Below are 16,725 nucleotides of genomic sequence, written 5' to 3' on the forward strand. Positions count from 1 at the left end.
CATTTTAATAATTGAATTATTATTATAAAAGGTTCTAAAATACCATCATATTAAATTTTGTATTAATTACTATTGACAATGTTCTATTAAATTTGTGTCATCAAAACTGTAATTTTTTTAAAAAATATACATTAATATTGTCAAAAAAAATAATGTATCATTAATATGTATGGGCAAGCACAAATAATAGTCGAAAATATATTAGCATTAAAGCACATATAATTTTCTACCTAACATTCAATTTAATAAATTAAAATGTTTCACTAAATAAATCCAACTGTTTATTATAATAACAACTTAGAAAAGTTTATTATAATAACAACTTAGAAAAGTTTATTATAATAACTTAGAAAATGCCCTGATTACTTTAGAGAGCCACTACATGGAAATAACATTAAAGTTAATGTGGACACCGTTATATTTTTTGAGACTAATTAATTTGGGGTAGGTTTTGTGGTTCGAAATGAACAAGGCATATTTTTAGAAGGTGGTACTAAACTTTTTAATGGCTCGACTACACCAGAATATATTGAAGCTTTGGGGTTTAAAGAAGTTTTGAATTAGATTAAGAAGAATTAACCACACCATGCTATACTTGAAACTGATTGTTTATCTGTCATCCAAACCTTGCATAGTTTAGTTGTTATGATTTTCATGTTTGGGTCAAATGATTAATATTTGTAAGGCTTTATTAAAAAAATTAAGGAATGTTTCTGTCTTTTTTATTAAATAATTAGCTAATAAAGTGGCTATAATTTTGTTAGAGCTTTCTTATTTTATCTTGATTGTAGTTTTAATTTAGACTCAGTTGATTTACTATCTGATTTGGTAATTGAATTTGGTGGTTAATAAAATGATATTTTCCAAAAGGAAATATAATATAATAATTTGACAAATATCTTCGTATATTTCAACTCTTTTCCAATACTAAATAGAAAACAAAGAAATATCTTTTCTTTTTGTATTTTTTTTTTCAACTCACCAAAGAATAGTGTCCCAAATTAATATAGTCACTCTCATATTAGTCTCTATTATAACTTAATATTCGGAATTTTCGGATTGAAGATGAGTGTGTTTGTTTATTTTTTACATTATAAGATCATTTGTATATGTATATTTTAATTATATTTATAAAATTAAACTTTATAATAATATATAATATGGTTTAAATTAATACGTTAACATTGTATCAAATTTGGTCTAAAATATAATATGGACTAAATTTTACACTACAATAAAGATTACTTTTAATTTACCTTTTTGCCATTCATTAATATAATTAATAATTTTTTATATTTTTATTTATATATTTAATATAATTTTTATATACTTTCAATAAAAATTTAATATTTTTGTTGATATTTTTATACATCTCAATTAAAATAAAATTTATTTTACCGTTGCTGTATTGGAACACAATTATAAAATTTAAGTTAAATATAATATTAACTCATTTTTTTAGTCAAATATAGCACAAAACTTACACCATACATTGGAGATAGTTTTAAAACAATATTTAAACCTAATCAAAAAGACTTTTTAGTTGTTGTAGTAATAAGTACAACGATAAAAGGGTCATAAACAATAATGAGAGGAAAAAGAGTAGAGGACTACTATATAATAAAGGGTAAGTCTATACTATAATCTCTAAAGAAGTGTTTCGGTACACCTTTTATTTGTTTCAGCATATGGAGGATTTTTAGTCAATTTCTTTTTTATCACGTACATTATAGTTATTTAGAACCACTTGTAAATTTTTCAAAAAATTTCAAATAATTTACAATGTCGAAAAAAAAAAGATATAGATATTTTGTTGCGCACACGATTATTTTTTCTTATACGCGTGGTATGTGATTTTAAACTTAATTTTTGGCATTGTTAATTATTTCAAATTTTTAAAAAATTTACTAGTGGTTCTAAATAGCTATAACATACGCAATTATAAAGAAAATAGACTGATTTTTTTAGATGTCAAAACACATTTATAATCTACCATAACGGCCCTTTAGGGGGTCTACTACAGAAATTTCCTTTAATACTAAAAAAAAAAAAAATTAAACGGGTTAGCAGATAATAACCTATTTAAGAGTTAGCCTTAAATGGGTTTTTGGTCATTTTCGAATTAATACAGCTAACTGATTTATCAAACGGACTATTTTTGGGTTGACACGTTAAATTTAAAAATAACACGATAATGACCTATGTAAGAGTATATACTTTTAAATTTATTACATGTAAATTATATTTTTTAGTTAAATAGGACATAAACATGTTAAATAGTTTATAAATGTGTCATAATAAGATTATAAACATATTAAATTTATTAAAAACATATTAATAAATTGGTAAGTTAACCAAAAGTATAATTTTTTTTATAAAAGGGACAAGTTAAATCAACCTGTTTATAAACGAGTTAGATGTAGATTTTAATTTTTGACATAATTAATAAACAAGTGGAGTTTAAATTTAACATTTAGTTATAATACCTAAATCTTAAAATGACATAAACCACAAACACAAATTGTTACTTGGAAGTTGGAACCCCTAAGAAAAAGAAAGGCATAAATAAATGTATGGATTGCCAACATAACATCCATTACTTTTTATGAATTGCCAAAAGTGGGTCCCACCAATGTACGAGCGTGACATGCTCGCACATGAGATCTCGTGCCACGTGTCATCCAGCCTTACAACATCACACCCCGTTGATGGCTCTTTGTCTCCCACACACCTCACCCAAATTATACCATTGACACTACAAACAATATATAAAGGGAAATTTGATCTTTTATGCTTCAAAATAACACATGGTGTTATTTTGACCCAAAAAATTACACATTGTGTAAATATGCCTATTTTGTCATGGGAACCCCAAAATGCCCTCCCCATCTAACAGCCTCCCCTTCTCTCTCTTTCCCTCTCGTTTGATCTCTCTCTCTACTCGCACTCTCTCTCTTTCACTTTCTCTCTCTTTCTGATTTGCTCTCTCTCTCTCTCTCTATCACTGCCTACTGCCGCCGGCTGCCACCACCACCACCACCAACTGAACGTCTCGGCCAGCCTACACCTTCACCATTTTCAACCTCAAGGTCAACCACACTCAACAAAGGAATGGGTAAGTGTTTTTCTTAGTAAATAGTGTTGTTTTTTGTTATATTGTATAGATCTGAACGTTGTTAGTTGTAATTTGTGTCATTTGTGTCCTTAAAATAGAGGTAGAGTGTGGTCCGAACAGTCTGTGGTTTTCTGGGTTTTTTCATTTTTGTGCGATTTTATGCGACTTTATACGATTCTTTGTGCGATTGCATGAGAAATCTGAGGTTAGGGATGACAAGATTAATTTTGGCGACCTTGTACGATGGTTATGCGATTATGTGCGATTTCTGATGTTAGGCGATTTGTGTGCGACTTGTTGTGCAGCATTATGCGATTTTGTCATGTATGTGTTCTTGTGCGACTTAATGCGATATTGTCCCTTGTATGTGCGATTATTGTGCGACTTCATACTTCAACATATTGTTGTTGTATTAGGCGACGTTGTGCGATCTCTGTAGTACCTTGTGCGATGTATGTGCGATATTGTATGCTGATTTTTTCTGTGTTTTTCTTTGTATTTTTCTGTGGGACAGATTCATCTGTATTTGTGCCTGTGCTGTATGATGGCGTTTGGACTGTGGAGGGTTTCAACTGGGTATTTGATTCCTCAAAAAGTAAGACATTGATATTGGACGTTGAGTGTACACTGAAAAAGTTGCGTGAAGTTTTGCATGAAGAGTTGGAGGTGGACCCCTTGGTGTATGAATTGAAGTTAGAAGTTCTTTACATGTACATGAAAGGCACTAAGTTTCCACCTGAGGTTTTAGTGAAAGATAGTCAACTACGAGTGTTCTTGAGCATGAAGGCGAAAATGAGTGTGGACAACTTGTTGCCACTATTTGTGACAAAGGTGAAGAAGAATGTGAATTTGGAGCAGACTCCCCGAAATGTAACCCCTAGAAGTGTTGTTGGGACCTTTGTCCCAGAAACTGAAATGGGGGTTGGTTTGGACGAGCAAGTTGGCACTAATGTAGATGATGAGAGAGTGGGTATCGAATTTCATCATTCAGATGAGTTCGATGCTCCCTTTTACAACAATGATCCTGTGGTTGATTTGGGTGTGGATGATGATGTGGCTACAGATGTACCTCCCCTGAGGATGGAACTAACTCCAAGCAACCAAGTAGAGCGGCAAAGAAGACCCCCCCGTAGTGAGAATCGCCAAACACCAGGAACTAGTAGCAGTCGGCCAGGTCCTTCTGATAGTGCTCCTGTATCTGAATTTGAAGTTTCTACTAAATTCAAACCTCTTGTGTGGACAAGGGAAGACATAGAGGAAAATAATGTGTATACAACATCTCTTAGTGGTACGCCTTCAGGGGAGATATATCTTGGCAAGTTGTACAAAAACAAGGAAGAATTGAAGAATGTAGTTGGTAGGTATGCACTGAAAATTAATTTTGAGTGGATGGTAAGTAAGTCTGGCACTGATGTGTTTTACGTTACTTGTAAGGATGAAAATTGTAAATGGAGATTAAAGGGGAAGAAGAAGGCACTTTGTGACATGTTTGAGGTTACTGTGTTTCACAACGAACACACATGTAACTTGGATTCTAGACATTCTGATCACCTAAGCGCACCGTGGGTCATTGGTCACATTATTAAGAACAAGTACACATCTGATGGATCTAACTACAAAGCAAAAGACATACAGAGGGATATGTTTGATGAATATGGCATCAAGATGAGTTATGAGAAAGCTTGGAGATGTAGAGAGAAGGCAGTTATGTACAAAAGGGGTACTCCAGCAGAATCTTATACGAAATTATATGGTTACTTCTACATGCTGGAACAGAAGAATCCAGGCACTATTACTGACATTGTCAGCGAGGATAACCGGTTCAAGTACTGTTTCTGGTCACTCGATGCTTGTAGGAAGGGATTTAAGTATTGTCGTCCTGTGATTAGTATCGACGGAACATTCTTGAAGACGAAGTATGGAGGAACACTGTTAGTTGCTGTTGCGTACGATGCAAACAACCAATTGTTTCCGGTAGCCTTTGCAATTGTTGACAGTGAGAATCATGACTCTTGGAAGTATTTCTTGCGGAAGTTGAAGGAAGCCATTGGTCCGGTTGAAAATCTTATGTTCATATCGGATAGGCATCAAAGCATTGAACATGCTGTTGATGTTGTTTTCCCAGAAGCATGCCACTGTGCATGCTTCAAGCATATTACTATGAATGTCAATCACAAGTTTAAGACTGATGTATGCAACAAGCAAATATGGCTTGCAGCTTACGCATGGAACAAGACGGAATGTGATAGGCATTTTGAGGTGCTGAAACAGATGGACCCTGCCATTGCTACATACGTCGAGCAAATAGGGTTTGAAAAGTGGGCTCGTCCTTATTGTCCAGGCGATCGGTACAACATAATGACAAGCAACGCTGCCGAAATCTTCAACAAGGTGACAGAAGAATTCAGAAAATATCCAGTAACTATTTTGGTTGACTTCATCAGGTTCACACTTCAAAATTGGTTTGCTTCTCGTCTCGAAAAGGCTAGTAAGTGCGCTACTCCTTTGGCTACTACTTTTGAAAATGATTTAAAGGATCAACACAAAGATGGTATGTTCAGGAGTGTCCTTCGTAATGGTGCCCAATTGTTCAACGTTGGTACGAGTCCTCAAGGTGAGAGAGGTGGTGATGTGAACTTAGTGGAGAGAACATGCACTTGCGGACTTTTCCAAATGCTGAAAATCCCTTGTCCACATGCATGTGCCGCAGCAGTTAGTCAGAATGTGAGCGTGTACACACTTTGCTCTCCATATTACACTAAAGAAACGTGGAAGAAAACCTACGATGCCACAATTAATATTGTTGGCGAGGAGGATGAGTGGGTACTACCGGAACATATCAAGAACATAAGAATCGGGGTACCAGTGGAGAAAAAACCAGTAGGTCGGCCTAGGAAGAGCAATGCAGGTAGAAGACCGACGAAGCATCGACCGTCTAGTGGTCAGGTGGTAGTGGAACCTCGTCATTGTTTGCTATGTCACGGTTCAGGGCACAACAGAGCTACATGCAAAGCTCGAGTTTGAACCATTTCTCCAATTTTTAAATGAATATGTGTTGTATTGCTGGTTGTTGGATATTGTGCTTTTTTCTCCCAGATTAATAATTTTTTGGTTTGTTTACCGATTTTAGGCGACATTATGCGATTACTGTGCGATTTGTAACTGACAGGAGCTAGTTTGTAGTTTGTTTTGTATTTTTTGGCGATATCCTGCGATTATTGTGCGATTTTTGTGCGATGTTAACTGACAGGATCTTGTTTTTTGGTTGCTCGTTTCTGTATTGTCTGGCGATATTTTTGCGATTATGGTGCGATTTTTGTGCGATGTTAACTGACAGGATCCTGTTTTTGAGTTTTCTTTGGTTCTGTATTTTTGGCGACATTGTGCGATTATGGTGCGATTTTTCTGCGATGTGAACTAATCTAGATTTGTTAGTTTGTGTATTTTGGCGATATTATGCGCGATGAATGTGCGATTTTAATGCGATTCCTAGCGAAATAATTTATCAAGAAGTCATCTTTTCACAGTATTTATGAAAAATTTAAAAAGAAATAAATTGATACAAGCAACAATTTAAATAGCTTTAAATTTACTTGTTATATATAAATTTGGTGAGATTATAATACAATTACAAAAGGGGAGTTTATGTGTACAAGATTAACATTGCAAAAACCTACAAAAAACTACCACGTTAAGTTCTGGTAAAATAGGTCCACACACCACCTATGTCTAAAGGTGAGCATGTTATCATCATGCACATGCTCCAACGACCGATCCAGCATCAAGTGCTCAATGTGCTCCATGGCATACATTCTACAATTGCCACTAAAAAAAAAACTAAATATTAGCAACAATTAAGTTAAGTAATTCATAATGGAGTGCAAAATTAAATAAATTACTCAAAATATACAAAAGAAAAAGAGATTCACCTGCTGTTCGTTTGTGGTACAACCTCCGAGGTAGCTCGTCTATAATGGAGGGGTAGGAGCTGACTGAGATCGCCCAACTCCACCGGATGTACATAATTGTTGTATTGGAAATAACCGCTATCTCGAATTAGATTTGCAAAGAGCTCGCTGTAAGGCTTCAAATATGACTCCATGGTTGCCTCAACGGTGGCACCGATATCAGAATCATATATAATGATCTCCCAGTTCTCGATATCCACCTCAACTGCCACCCAGTGGCGCTCTTTGGGAAGGTGCAACACAAAGTATATGTACTCCTGCTTCTCCCAACATGGCAAGTATCTGTGCGGTATCCTCTGCACGTAACTCATGACGCTCTCATCCCATTTCATCTTGCTCCTGTCACCCTCACACATATTCCAAAACATGGAAAAGAATTGTGGAGCAGATGTGTCCAAAACTACACCTTTTCGGGTGTAGACTTCTGGGTATAGGGTCCGTCTTCTTCTCAATAAGTGCGCCATGGCATCAATTTGTTGTGTTCCAAATGAAAACAGTTAGAAAGAAGTCGCATAAAAGTCGCATAACAAATCGCATACAAGTCGCACAGCAAATTACCAAAATTGTCTCAAAAATCGCACAAACATCGCATGCAAATCGCATAAAGTCGCATAAACCAGATTATACTTAGAGTGAGTATAAATCGCATATAAATCGCATGTAAGTCGCATATAAGTCGCACAAACAATAAAAAACACAATAAATTAATTCTGTTAAGAAATAACTTACATCATCTTCGAGCCATTCGTTCAGCACCATCAACTTCACGAACCACGATCTAGTGGCTTCGCCAGTGTGAACATCCCTAGGACGGCCATTGTCCCTAGCATAAGTGATCCACTTCTGGAAAAATTTTAACAGCCGGGGGTCCGCCGGTTTCAGGGTGTCTACTACCACGGGCCCATGTCGTTGTTTCTTCTTCCCAGCAGTGTAGTCATTCAAGAAAACCGGCTTCCGCTTTCGCCTAATCCTACAGAACTCCACTCCATCTGGTGGCCCCTGCAACTCTTCCACATCCTGAGATTCAGTATCACCCAGCGAAATGACAATGGCGTTTGCAGGAGTAGAAGGAACGTCACATGCGTCAGGTTGCCAATCTTCTGGGTAGACATCATCATCATCATCATATGTCGGCGGTGATGGATGTACCGTCTGTAATGGCTCTGCCGGGTCGGATGGATGTGTGGGGTCTGATTGTTGTGCCGGCCCTGATGGTTGTGTCGGCTCCGAAGGCTGCTTCTGTAACAAACTTATCACGGTCGCAATTTGATCCATGATAAGATTCTTCATCTCTTTCTGACTTCTCTTGAAGTCAGCCTTCATCTCAGTCTGGGCAGTAAGAATCGCAACTTGTTGCGCTTCTACCTTCTCCAATCTCTTAGCCAACAAGAGGTAGTCGGAGTCATTGGGTGGAGTAGAGCTTGGGGGCACAGTGGCAGGGGTTGGGGGCACGGTGGCAGATGTGGAGGCGTCTGCTGTTTCCTTGGGTGGGGATGGGGGAATAATTTTGGACCTTTCCACATATTCTGCCACCCGTTGGGCTTGGGTCTCGAATGCGGTCGAATCGCGCCCGGCTTGTGTTTCTTCGACCTCATCCAACCCCATTTCCACTGTGGGGACCTCACCCTCACAATTGTCCTTCCAGTAATCAACCTCCCAATTCCGAGGATACAAGATTTGAAGCACAACCATCTGCAAAAACAAAGATCATGGTAAATCGCAAATAAATCGCACAAAAATCGCAAATAAATCGCGTAAAACTAAAAAATCGCATACATATCGCACAAAAATCGCACTATATCGCCAAAAAAACTACTACATATACATAGAAAACTATATTTGCTACTGTCATCGAAAATCGCACAAAATCGCACAGTAATCGCATACAGTCGCACAAAAATATCAAAAAATACAAGTGGAAAACATGAGACTTCCAAGAAATCGCACAACAATCGCAACAAGAATCGCATAAAGTCGCTAAACAAATAAAACAAATGCAAGTAAAAATTTATAAGCAATGCAAGTAAAATCGCACAACATCGCACTATGATCGCACAAAGTCGCCAAAAAACTTATTAATCACTGAACATTAATAATGCACTGTAAAGTAAATCGCACAAATATCGCAAAATATCGCATCAAATATCGCATATAACACAGATTAAACTTAAAGCAAAAAATAATTGCGCTAAAATAGAAAAAGATTCACGTACCCTTTTCTCAAAGAGTGCAGCCACATCAGCTTGCTTCACATCATGTTTCGTGACTGTGTCGGGGGTGCTCCAGTTCAACATTCGAGGGAATCGAGTCCCTTTGCACTGGCCATACTTCTTGCCCAAAACTTGCATGGCCTCAAATGCCCAATATTGCAGCGCAGGAGCATATCCGTACACGTTGTACTTCGCTTCAGGTTGAGTAACCTTTTTATCCTTCTTGTGTTTCTTCTTGGTCTTATCGTTCTTATCCATGTAGTTTTGCCTAAGTTGTTGCATATTCTTAGTTGTGGAAGACAACAACTTCTGATAAGAAAGAAGACCCCAAGGATACTCGAAGAACTTCTCTTCATTTTCTACCAACTTTAGCATATCTGTCCAGATAGGGGTGGGCAGGATCCAATCCGATCCAATCGAACCGAACCAATCCAATCCAATCCAATTACAAAAAATTGGATATCAAATTACAATTGGATCGGATTGGATGTGAAAAGTTGGATTCTAATTGGAATGGATCGGTTATTGAATGTGAATCTCAAAATCCAATTAAAAACCGATCCAATCCAATTACATTTAATATATATTAAGAAATATTTATATTTATTTATATAATAAAAAAATATTAAAAAAATATATTAATTATATTTTTTAGTTGCCTTTTTATTCCTAATACATTTAATCTCTCTAAATAATTAAATTTAGTCTACCTAAAAAATAGCACGCTTGGATTCTTCATGCTTTCCAAAGACGCGTGCATGTAGAGGGTCTTAAATCTCTAGAGCTAACATTTTCTATTCAGCCACCTCCTTCCATTACATCTCTGCTCTTATAAGCTTCCCCCATCGAGACAATCAGACTTAGACCTTCAAGAAGCTGCGAGACAGACCTTCTCCTTCAAGCTTTGTGAGAGTTAGGGACCATTTCAAAATCATATAACTTAAACCTCCTTCTCATCAGGTATACCTCTTTTCTCTTCTTTTGTTCAGGTATTAATTTAGTTATTTTTATTTTGAATCTGAAATATAGAAATATTGGCTTTTATGGATTTTGTTAGTGTTTGATTTTGGGAAGATTAAGGTGACTCCAAGCTAAGACAACGGCTTCTACTCAGTCTTCTTGCTCGGTATGTATTTTCTTAGTAGTTGAAATTGAATCCTGAATATATATACATCATTTGCATAAACTAAATAACTTGAAAAAGTACTCTATAGTATAATCTATATACAGTATGATTAATAAGATCTAGTTGCATATATAGCACAATGACATTTTTTTTTACTGAAAGACTTTTAGTATAATCTATATATTAGCTTGTTTGACTGAAAGACTAACTTGTTTGACCGAAAGACTTTTGTAAGAAGCTATATTGTATCAATTTTTAAAAAAGATGCCGATGACATTTTTATTCACTAATGGATATCACATTTCTCTATCACAGTATACTTAGTTTAGTACAATAATATTTTGGTGGTTTTTTTTGCAGATGGCTCCTAAAATCCAAAATCATTCTCTTGAGGAAAATTGTAATAATGAGGGAACATCAATACCTGATGAAAGTCCTAGTCCTACCTCAAGGATCTTTGGAGCCTCAATCTCAACCAAGCACTCAACTGAGTTCTCAACCAAGCGCGGGTGGTGATGAAAGTCCTAGTCCTACCTCTTGTGCTCCAAAAAGAAAGCCTACAAGGCCTCCATCAAAAGTGTGGACACATTTCACTAAGGTAATTGATGATGCCAAAAATCCTAAAGCTAGATGCAATTACTGTGGTGTTTCATATGCATGTGGGAGTAAAAAAAATGGAACATCCAATCTACTCACTCATCTGTCAATACAATGCAAGAAGTTTACTAATAGAGATGAAAAAAGGCAGAAGACTTTGGTCTTTGAGGCTAAAAAGCATGGAGAAGATGGAGGCCTAGTGGCTAAAACTTATAATGCTGAATTGGTTAAAGAGAATATTGCTAGGATGTTGGTTATGGATGAACTCCCATTTAGTTTTGTGGATCGACAAGGTTTCAAGGATCTTATGAGATTAGTGGAGCCTAGATTTGTGGTTCCCTCACGTAGAACTGTGACTCGTGACTGTTTTAATCTTTATATGAAAGAGAAGAAGAGGCTGAAAGAATATTTTATTGGTAAGAAGCTACGAGTTTGCTTAACTACTGATACTTGGACTTCTTGCCAAAATTTAAACTATATGGTTTTGACTTCCCATTATGTAGATGAGAATTGGTGTTTGCAGAAAAAGATTCTTAATTATTGTGTGGTTCCTAACCATAGGGGTGAAACACTTGGAAAGGGTATAGAACAATGTTTGCTTGAATGGGGAATTGAAAATATTTTTACTGTTACTGTGGATAATGCAGCCAGCAATGATGTAGCAATCTCTTACCTTGTTGGCTCTGTGTGTGATTGGGGTGGTGCAATTTTGCAAGGGATGCACATGCACATTCGTTGTTGTGCACATATACTAAATTTGATTGTCATGGATGGATTGAAAGAACATGGAGGTGTCATCACAAAGATTAGAAATGTAGTTCGATTTGTGAGAGGATCTGGTGCAAGAATGTTAAAATTGAAGTCATGTGCAGAACAAGCTAAGATTACCTCAAAGAAAACAGTATGCCTTGATGTTCCTACTCGCTGGAATTCAACTTATATTATGCTAGAAGCTGCTATTCAATACCAGAAGGCATTTGAACGAATGGAGACACATGATGTGGCATATGTTAAAGAGTTTTGTGGCAGTTCTGGAAGCAAGTCTCCTAGTTCTGATGATTGGGACAATGCAAGGTACTTTGTTAAGTTTTTGAAAATATTTTATGATGCTACATTGCGGTTCTCTGGTACTCTCCATGTTACTTCAAACATATTTCTTGAGCAAATTTGTTTTATTGGAAATCAATTAGATGTTTGGGGTGCTAGTACTGATATGAGAATGAGTATTATGGCTCAAACAATGAAGATAAAATTTAACAAGTATTGGGGAAGTGTGGAAAAGATAAATCCTTTGTTAATTGTTGCTGTCCTACTTGATCCACGCTACAAGGAAGCTTATGTCAATATCTGCTTAGAGACATTGTCTAATGGGGATGTAGAGGAGGCTCAAAAACAAACAAAAAAGATTATAGGTATTTTGAACAAGATGTATGAGGAGTATTGTCTTGTATACTCACATTTAACCTCACATTGTTCAACTAGTTCTCAAAACCAAGATGATATGGAGATTGACGGTGGAGATGTTGATGCTTATAAGATGTTTCAAACTCGTGCTAAAATGAGGCTTAGGGCAGTTGACAACAAGGAACCTAAAACTGAAGTTGATAAGTATCTAATGGAGGCTTGTGAAGATATGGATACTCAGAACTTTGATATTTTAAACTGGTGGAAGATCAACTCTAGTAGATACAAGATTCTCTCTTTGATAGCACGTGATGTGTTGGCTGTTCCTATTTCAACTGTGGCATCAGAGTCAGCTTTCTCTACCGGTGGTCGTATCATAGACTCTTTTAGAAATACATTGAATCCTAAAACTGTCCAAGCTCTCATTTGTACTCAAAATTGGTTTCGTAACCAGCCATCAAGTGAGCTTTCCGAGACACCTGAAGAGGTTGAGTCAATTGCTGAAGGTAATATACTATTATACTATATCAATATTCTTTTACTTAGTTTTATCTTTCATGATTTGCTTATATTACTAGCTAAACTTTTTTTTTCTTATTTTTACAGAGATTTTGGTTGGAATTGAAGATCTTACAATTGAGTAAATGAAGCTTCATGGACCTGCTGGCTGTTTTGTGTTGAATTTAAATTAGTTTTCAATTTTTCATGATGTTGGATCTATTTTATTACTTGCTTATGTTGTTGTTTTAGACTTTTAGTTATGGAGTTTTAAGTTTTTATGGACCTGCCTAGATATAACTTTTTATGGAGGTTTAAGCTTGAATGAACGGAGTTTTTTAGTTTTCATGGACCTGTTGGCTGGATAGAACTTTTTATGGATTTTTAAACTTGAATGAAGGGTGTTTTTTTTTAGTTTTTATGCAAAAAAAAATCATGTTTTTATGTCAATTTGAAAAATCAGGTATGTAATTGGACATCCAATTAGAAAACCGATCCAATCCAATTAGTAATTGGATTGGATTGGATTGGATATTGAGGTCTAATTGGATTGGATCGGATGATGATTTTCTAAATCCAATTACTAATTGGATTGGATTGGATGAGGTAAAAAAGGTTGGATCGGATCGGATGCCCACCCCTATGTCCAGATATACACACCCTCGGCCCGTGACAGCAGAACACCCTCGACAAATGCACACAACCCCAGCTTGTATACATCGTCAGCCACATCGCATGCCTCAAACGCTAGCCAAAGGGTTTTAAAGGTCACCCTTTTTGAGTTGTTGAGATAGTCTCGCAAGATCCGATCAGAATCACACTGTGCAGTCAATTCTTCTGACGAAGGACACCCGCTCATCTTTAAGCCCGTGATCAAACCGAACTCAGACCGTCCAAATCTAGCTTCGGTTTTACCCACGTAAAACCACACTTCATCATTTTTGGCCTCACTCACTTTCTTCTTCCTTAGTAACAACTGATGGACAATAACCCCACTGAATTTCAATTCACTGGCATTCCAAAACACACCAAAAGGCGTCTCCTTCACCTTCTGAGTCAAGTTAAAAGCTTCAAATTTGGCCTTTATTGAAGCAAAGTATCCATTGCCTCTGTATGTTATACGCCCTGGAAAGTGGTCTGACACTGGGAGAATAAGTTCAGGAGCCATCTGCATTTAGAAAGCTTAATTAGGTTATATCGCATAATAATCGCACAAACATCGCCTACAATCGCATAAAGGCAGCAAGAAATAGGCCAGTCACAAAAAAAATCGCATAAATATCGCACATAGGTCGCATAATATCGCTAAAACAATGCAGAACAAAAATAAATAAAAAATCACGTCCCTGTCAGGCAACATCGCACAAACGTCGCCCAAAACATCGCTTAATGTTTCTGAAATCGCACAACATAATCCATATAAACTAAATCGCACAAAAATCGCCCAATGTCGCCCAAACATCGCTAACTATACCCACAATATTGCTGGAATCTACTCCAAATATACTACATCGCACAAACATCGCATAATGTCGCCTAAAAATTGCTAAATATAATCAGAATGTAAGAACCGCTAACAAAATCGCATAACATCGCATAGTAAATCGCATAACGTCGCACAAAATACAAAATAGGAACAAACAGCGTTTAACACGACCCCAATAATTTCCCCAGATTTCTAATGCATAATTTACCACAAACAAACATACTAAATCACAATTTCAGTTTAAACAGATTCATCCATCACAAATTAAAGCATGTTTTAACAAAAATTTTAAAAAAAATACCTCTTTTATCCAAAGGTTCGAATATTTGAAGAAGGCGGTGGTGGGGACGGTGCTCCGAAATGGTCCGAGTACGTTTTGGAGGTTGCTGGGGTCTGGAGTGGGTTGTTGGGTCGTCGGGGTCGACTGGGTCTCGAGTGGGTTTATGGGTTGTCGGGGTCGATGGAGTCGTCTGGGTCTTCGTGTCGACTGGGTCTTCGTGGGTCGACTGGGTCTTCGTGGTGGTTCGACGGTGGGGTTCGAATGTGGGTGGTGGTTCGACTGTGGTGGTTCGACGGTGGGGTTCGAATGGAGAGAGAGGGAGAGAGAGAGAGAGAGAGAGAGAGAGAGAGAGAGAGAGAGAGAGAGAGAGAGAGAGCTGTTAGAGAGTGTTAGAGAGAATGGGGGGGAAAGTGAAAGGGTAGGGGTAATTTAGGAAGGAAATTAAAAAATTGGCATATTTTTTTGATGTGTAAATTCTTGGTATAATTAAACACCACTTTCTATTTTTTAGCATAATATATCAAATTTCCCTATATAAAAATGGTACATCAAAATAATTTTTTCCAAACCAACATTAATACCATATTAAATTATAAGATAATACATTTTCTTAAAAAAAATTGTTCTCATACAATTATTATATCTATTCTATATAAAATGTGCCTACATAACACAATTTTTAATTTATAAACAATTATTAGATGACTTTTTTTTAACGTTTTTTTTTTTTCTGTTAAAGTTAACAATACTTTTTAACTGATACTTTTTAATGACGTTAACTCAAAAAAAAAAATATATTTTATATAAAGGCCATGTAACATTTAGCTACATATATTTTAGTCACAACATAAAAATAATGAATAACTAACTGTTATAAAATAGGACCCACGGACACATATAAACAACAAAACACACACGTAACTATTTTAAGCAGATGGGAATAATTTGCGAGTGTTAAAAACAGACGACAATTCTAAACTAAAGCCGTCAGTTTTAATTAGTTACGTAGTTTTTCTCTCCTAAGTCCTTGAAAAAATCAAATTTCTAACTGACAGGAATTTTCTATTTTGTAGTAGTGATAGTATATGACTCGTTAATAATAACTCTCAAAATATAAGTTTTACAGCATTATTGTCTTTCCATCACATTTTATTCAATGTTATTGTAAACTAAGTAAAATAGTGAATGATAATTGATAAATAGATGCAAATTAAATATCTTTCATTATTTTTATGTCAATAAATAATAGAATAAAAGATTTTATTTTTATTTTTTAATCTTTAAAGTAAAAAAGGAATGAAAAATATTTAATTTGTATCAAATTATCAACTATTATTTACTGTGTCACTAATTTCATGATAAAATAAAATAGTATATGATGAAAGGACCACATTACTGTAAAATTTATATTTTAAGGGGTATTATTAACGAGTTGTACACTACCACTACTACAAAATAGGAAATTCTCATCGGTTAGAAAATTAGTTTTCTTAAAGGACCGGCAGGAAAAAAATTATGTATCAGTTGATAACCGGTGGCTATATATAGTTTAGAATTACCGTCAATTTTTATCACTCGTAAAGTATTCCCGTCTATTTAAAACAATTATATGTGTGTGTTTTGATGTTTATACGTGTCGGTGGGTCTCAGTCAGCTAAGGAATAGCTGATGGTTTATAACTGTCGGTTATTCGTTAGCAACTGTTATACATCGTTGGTAAAAGCCTTGCATTTTATATATATACCCCATTTGAAAAAAAATTCATATCTAATTCGTTCTCTCTCTCTCAAACTCTCAAACACTTTCTCTCTCTCTCAAGCTTTCATCTCTATTTTTATCCCAAACGGCAAGATCGAAGGCTTTCATCTCCCACATTCGTCCCTTCTCCTTTGTCCCTCTCATCTCCATTTTGATCTCTGCTTAGTTATAATCATCGCTTGTCTCGAGATCAAAGGCTCCTCCGTTCTTTCCATCCGCTCATGAGCCACCTCAAAAGGTCCAATCTTCGCTCGTGTCGAGATCAAAGGCTCCCCCTCCTCTG

Source organism: Cannabis sativa, chromosome 4 (genome assembly GCF_029168945.1).
Source record: "Cannabis sativa cultivar Pink pepper isolate KNU-18-1 chromosome 4, ASM2916894v1, whole genome shotgun sequence".
NCBI classification, from domain to species: domain Eukaryota; kingdom Viridiplantae; phylum Streptophyta; class Magnoliopsida; order Rosales; family Cannabaceae; genus Cannabis; species Cannabis sativa.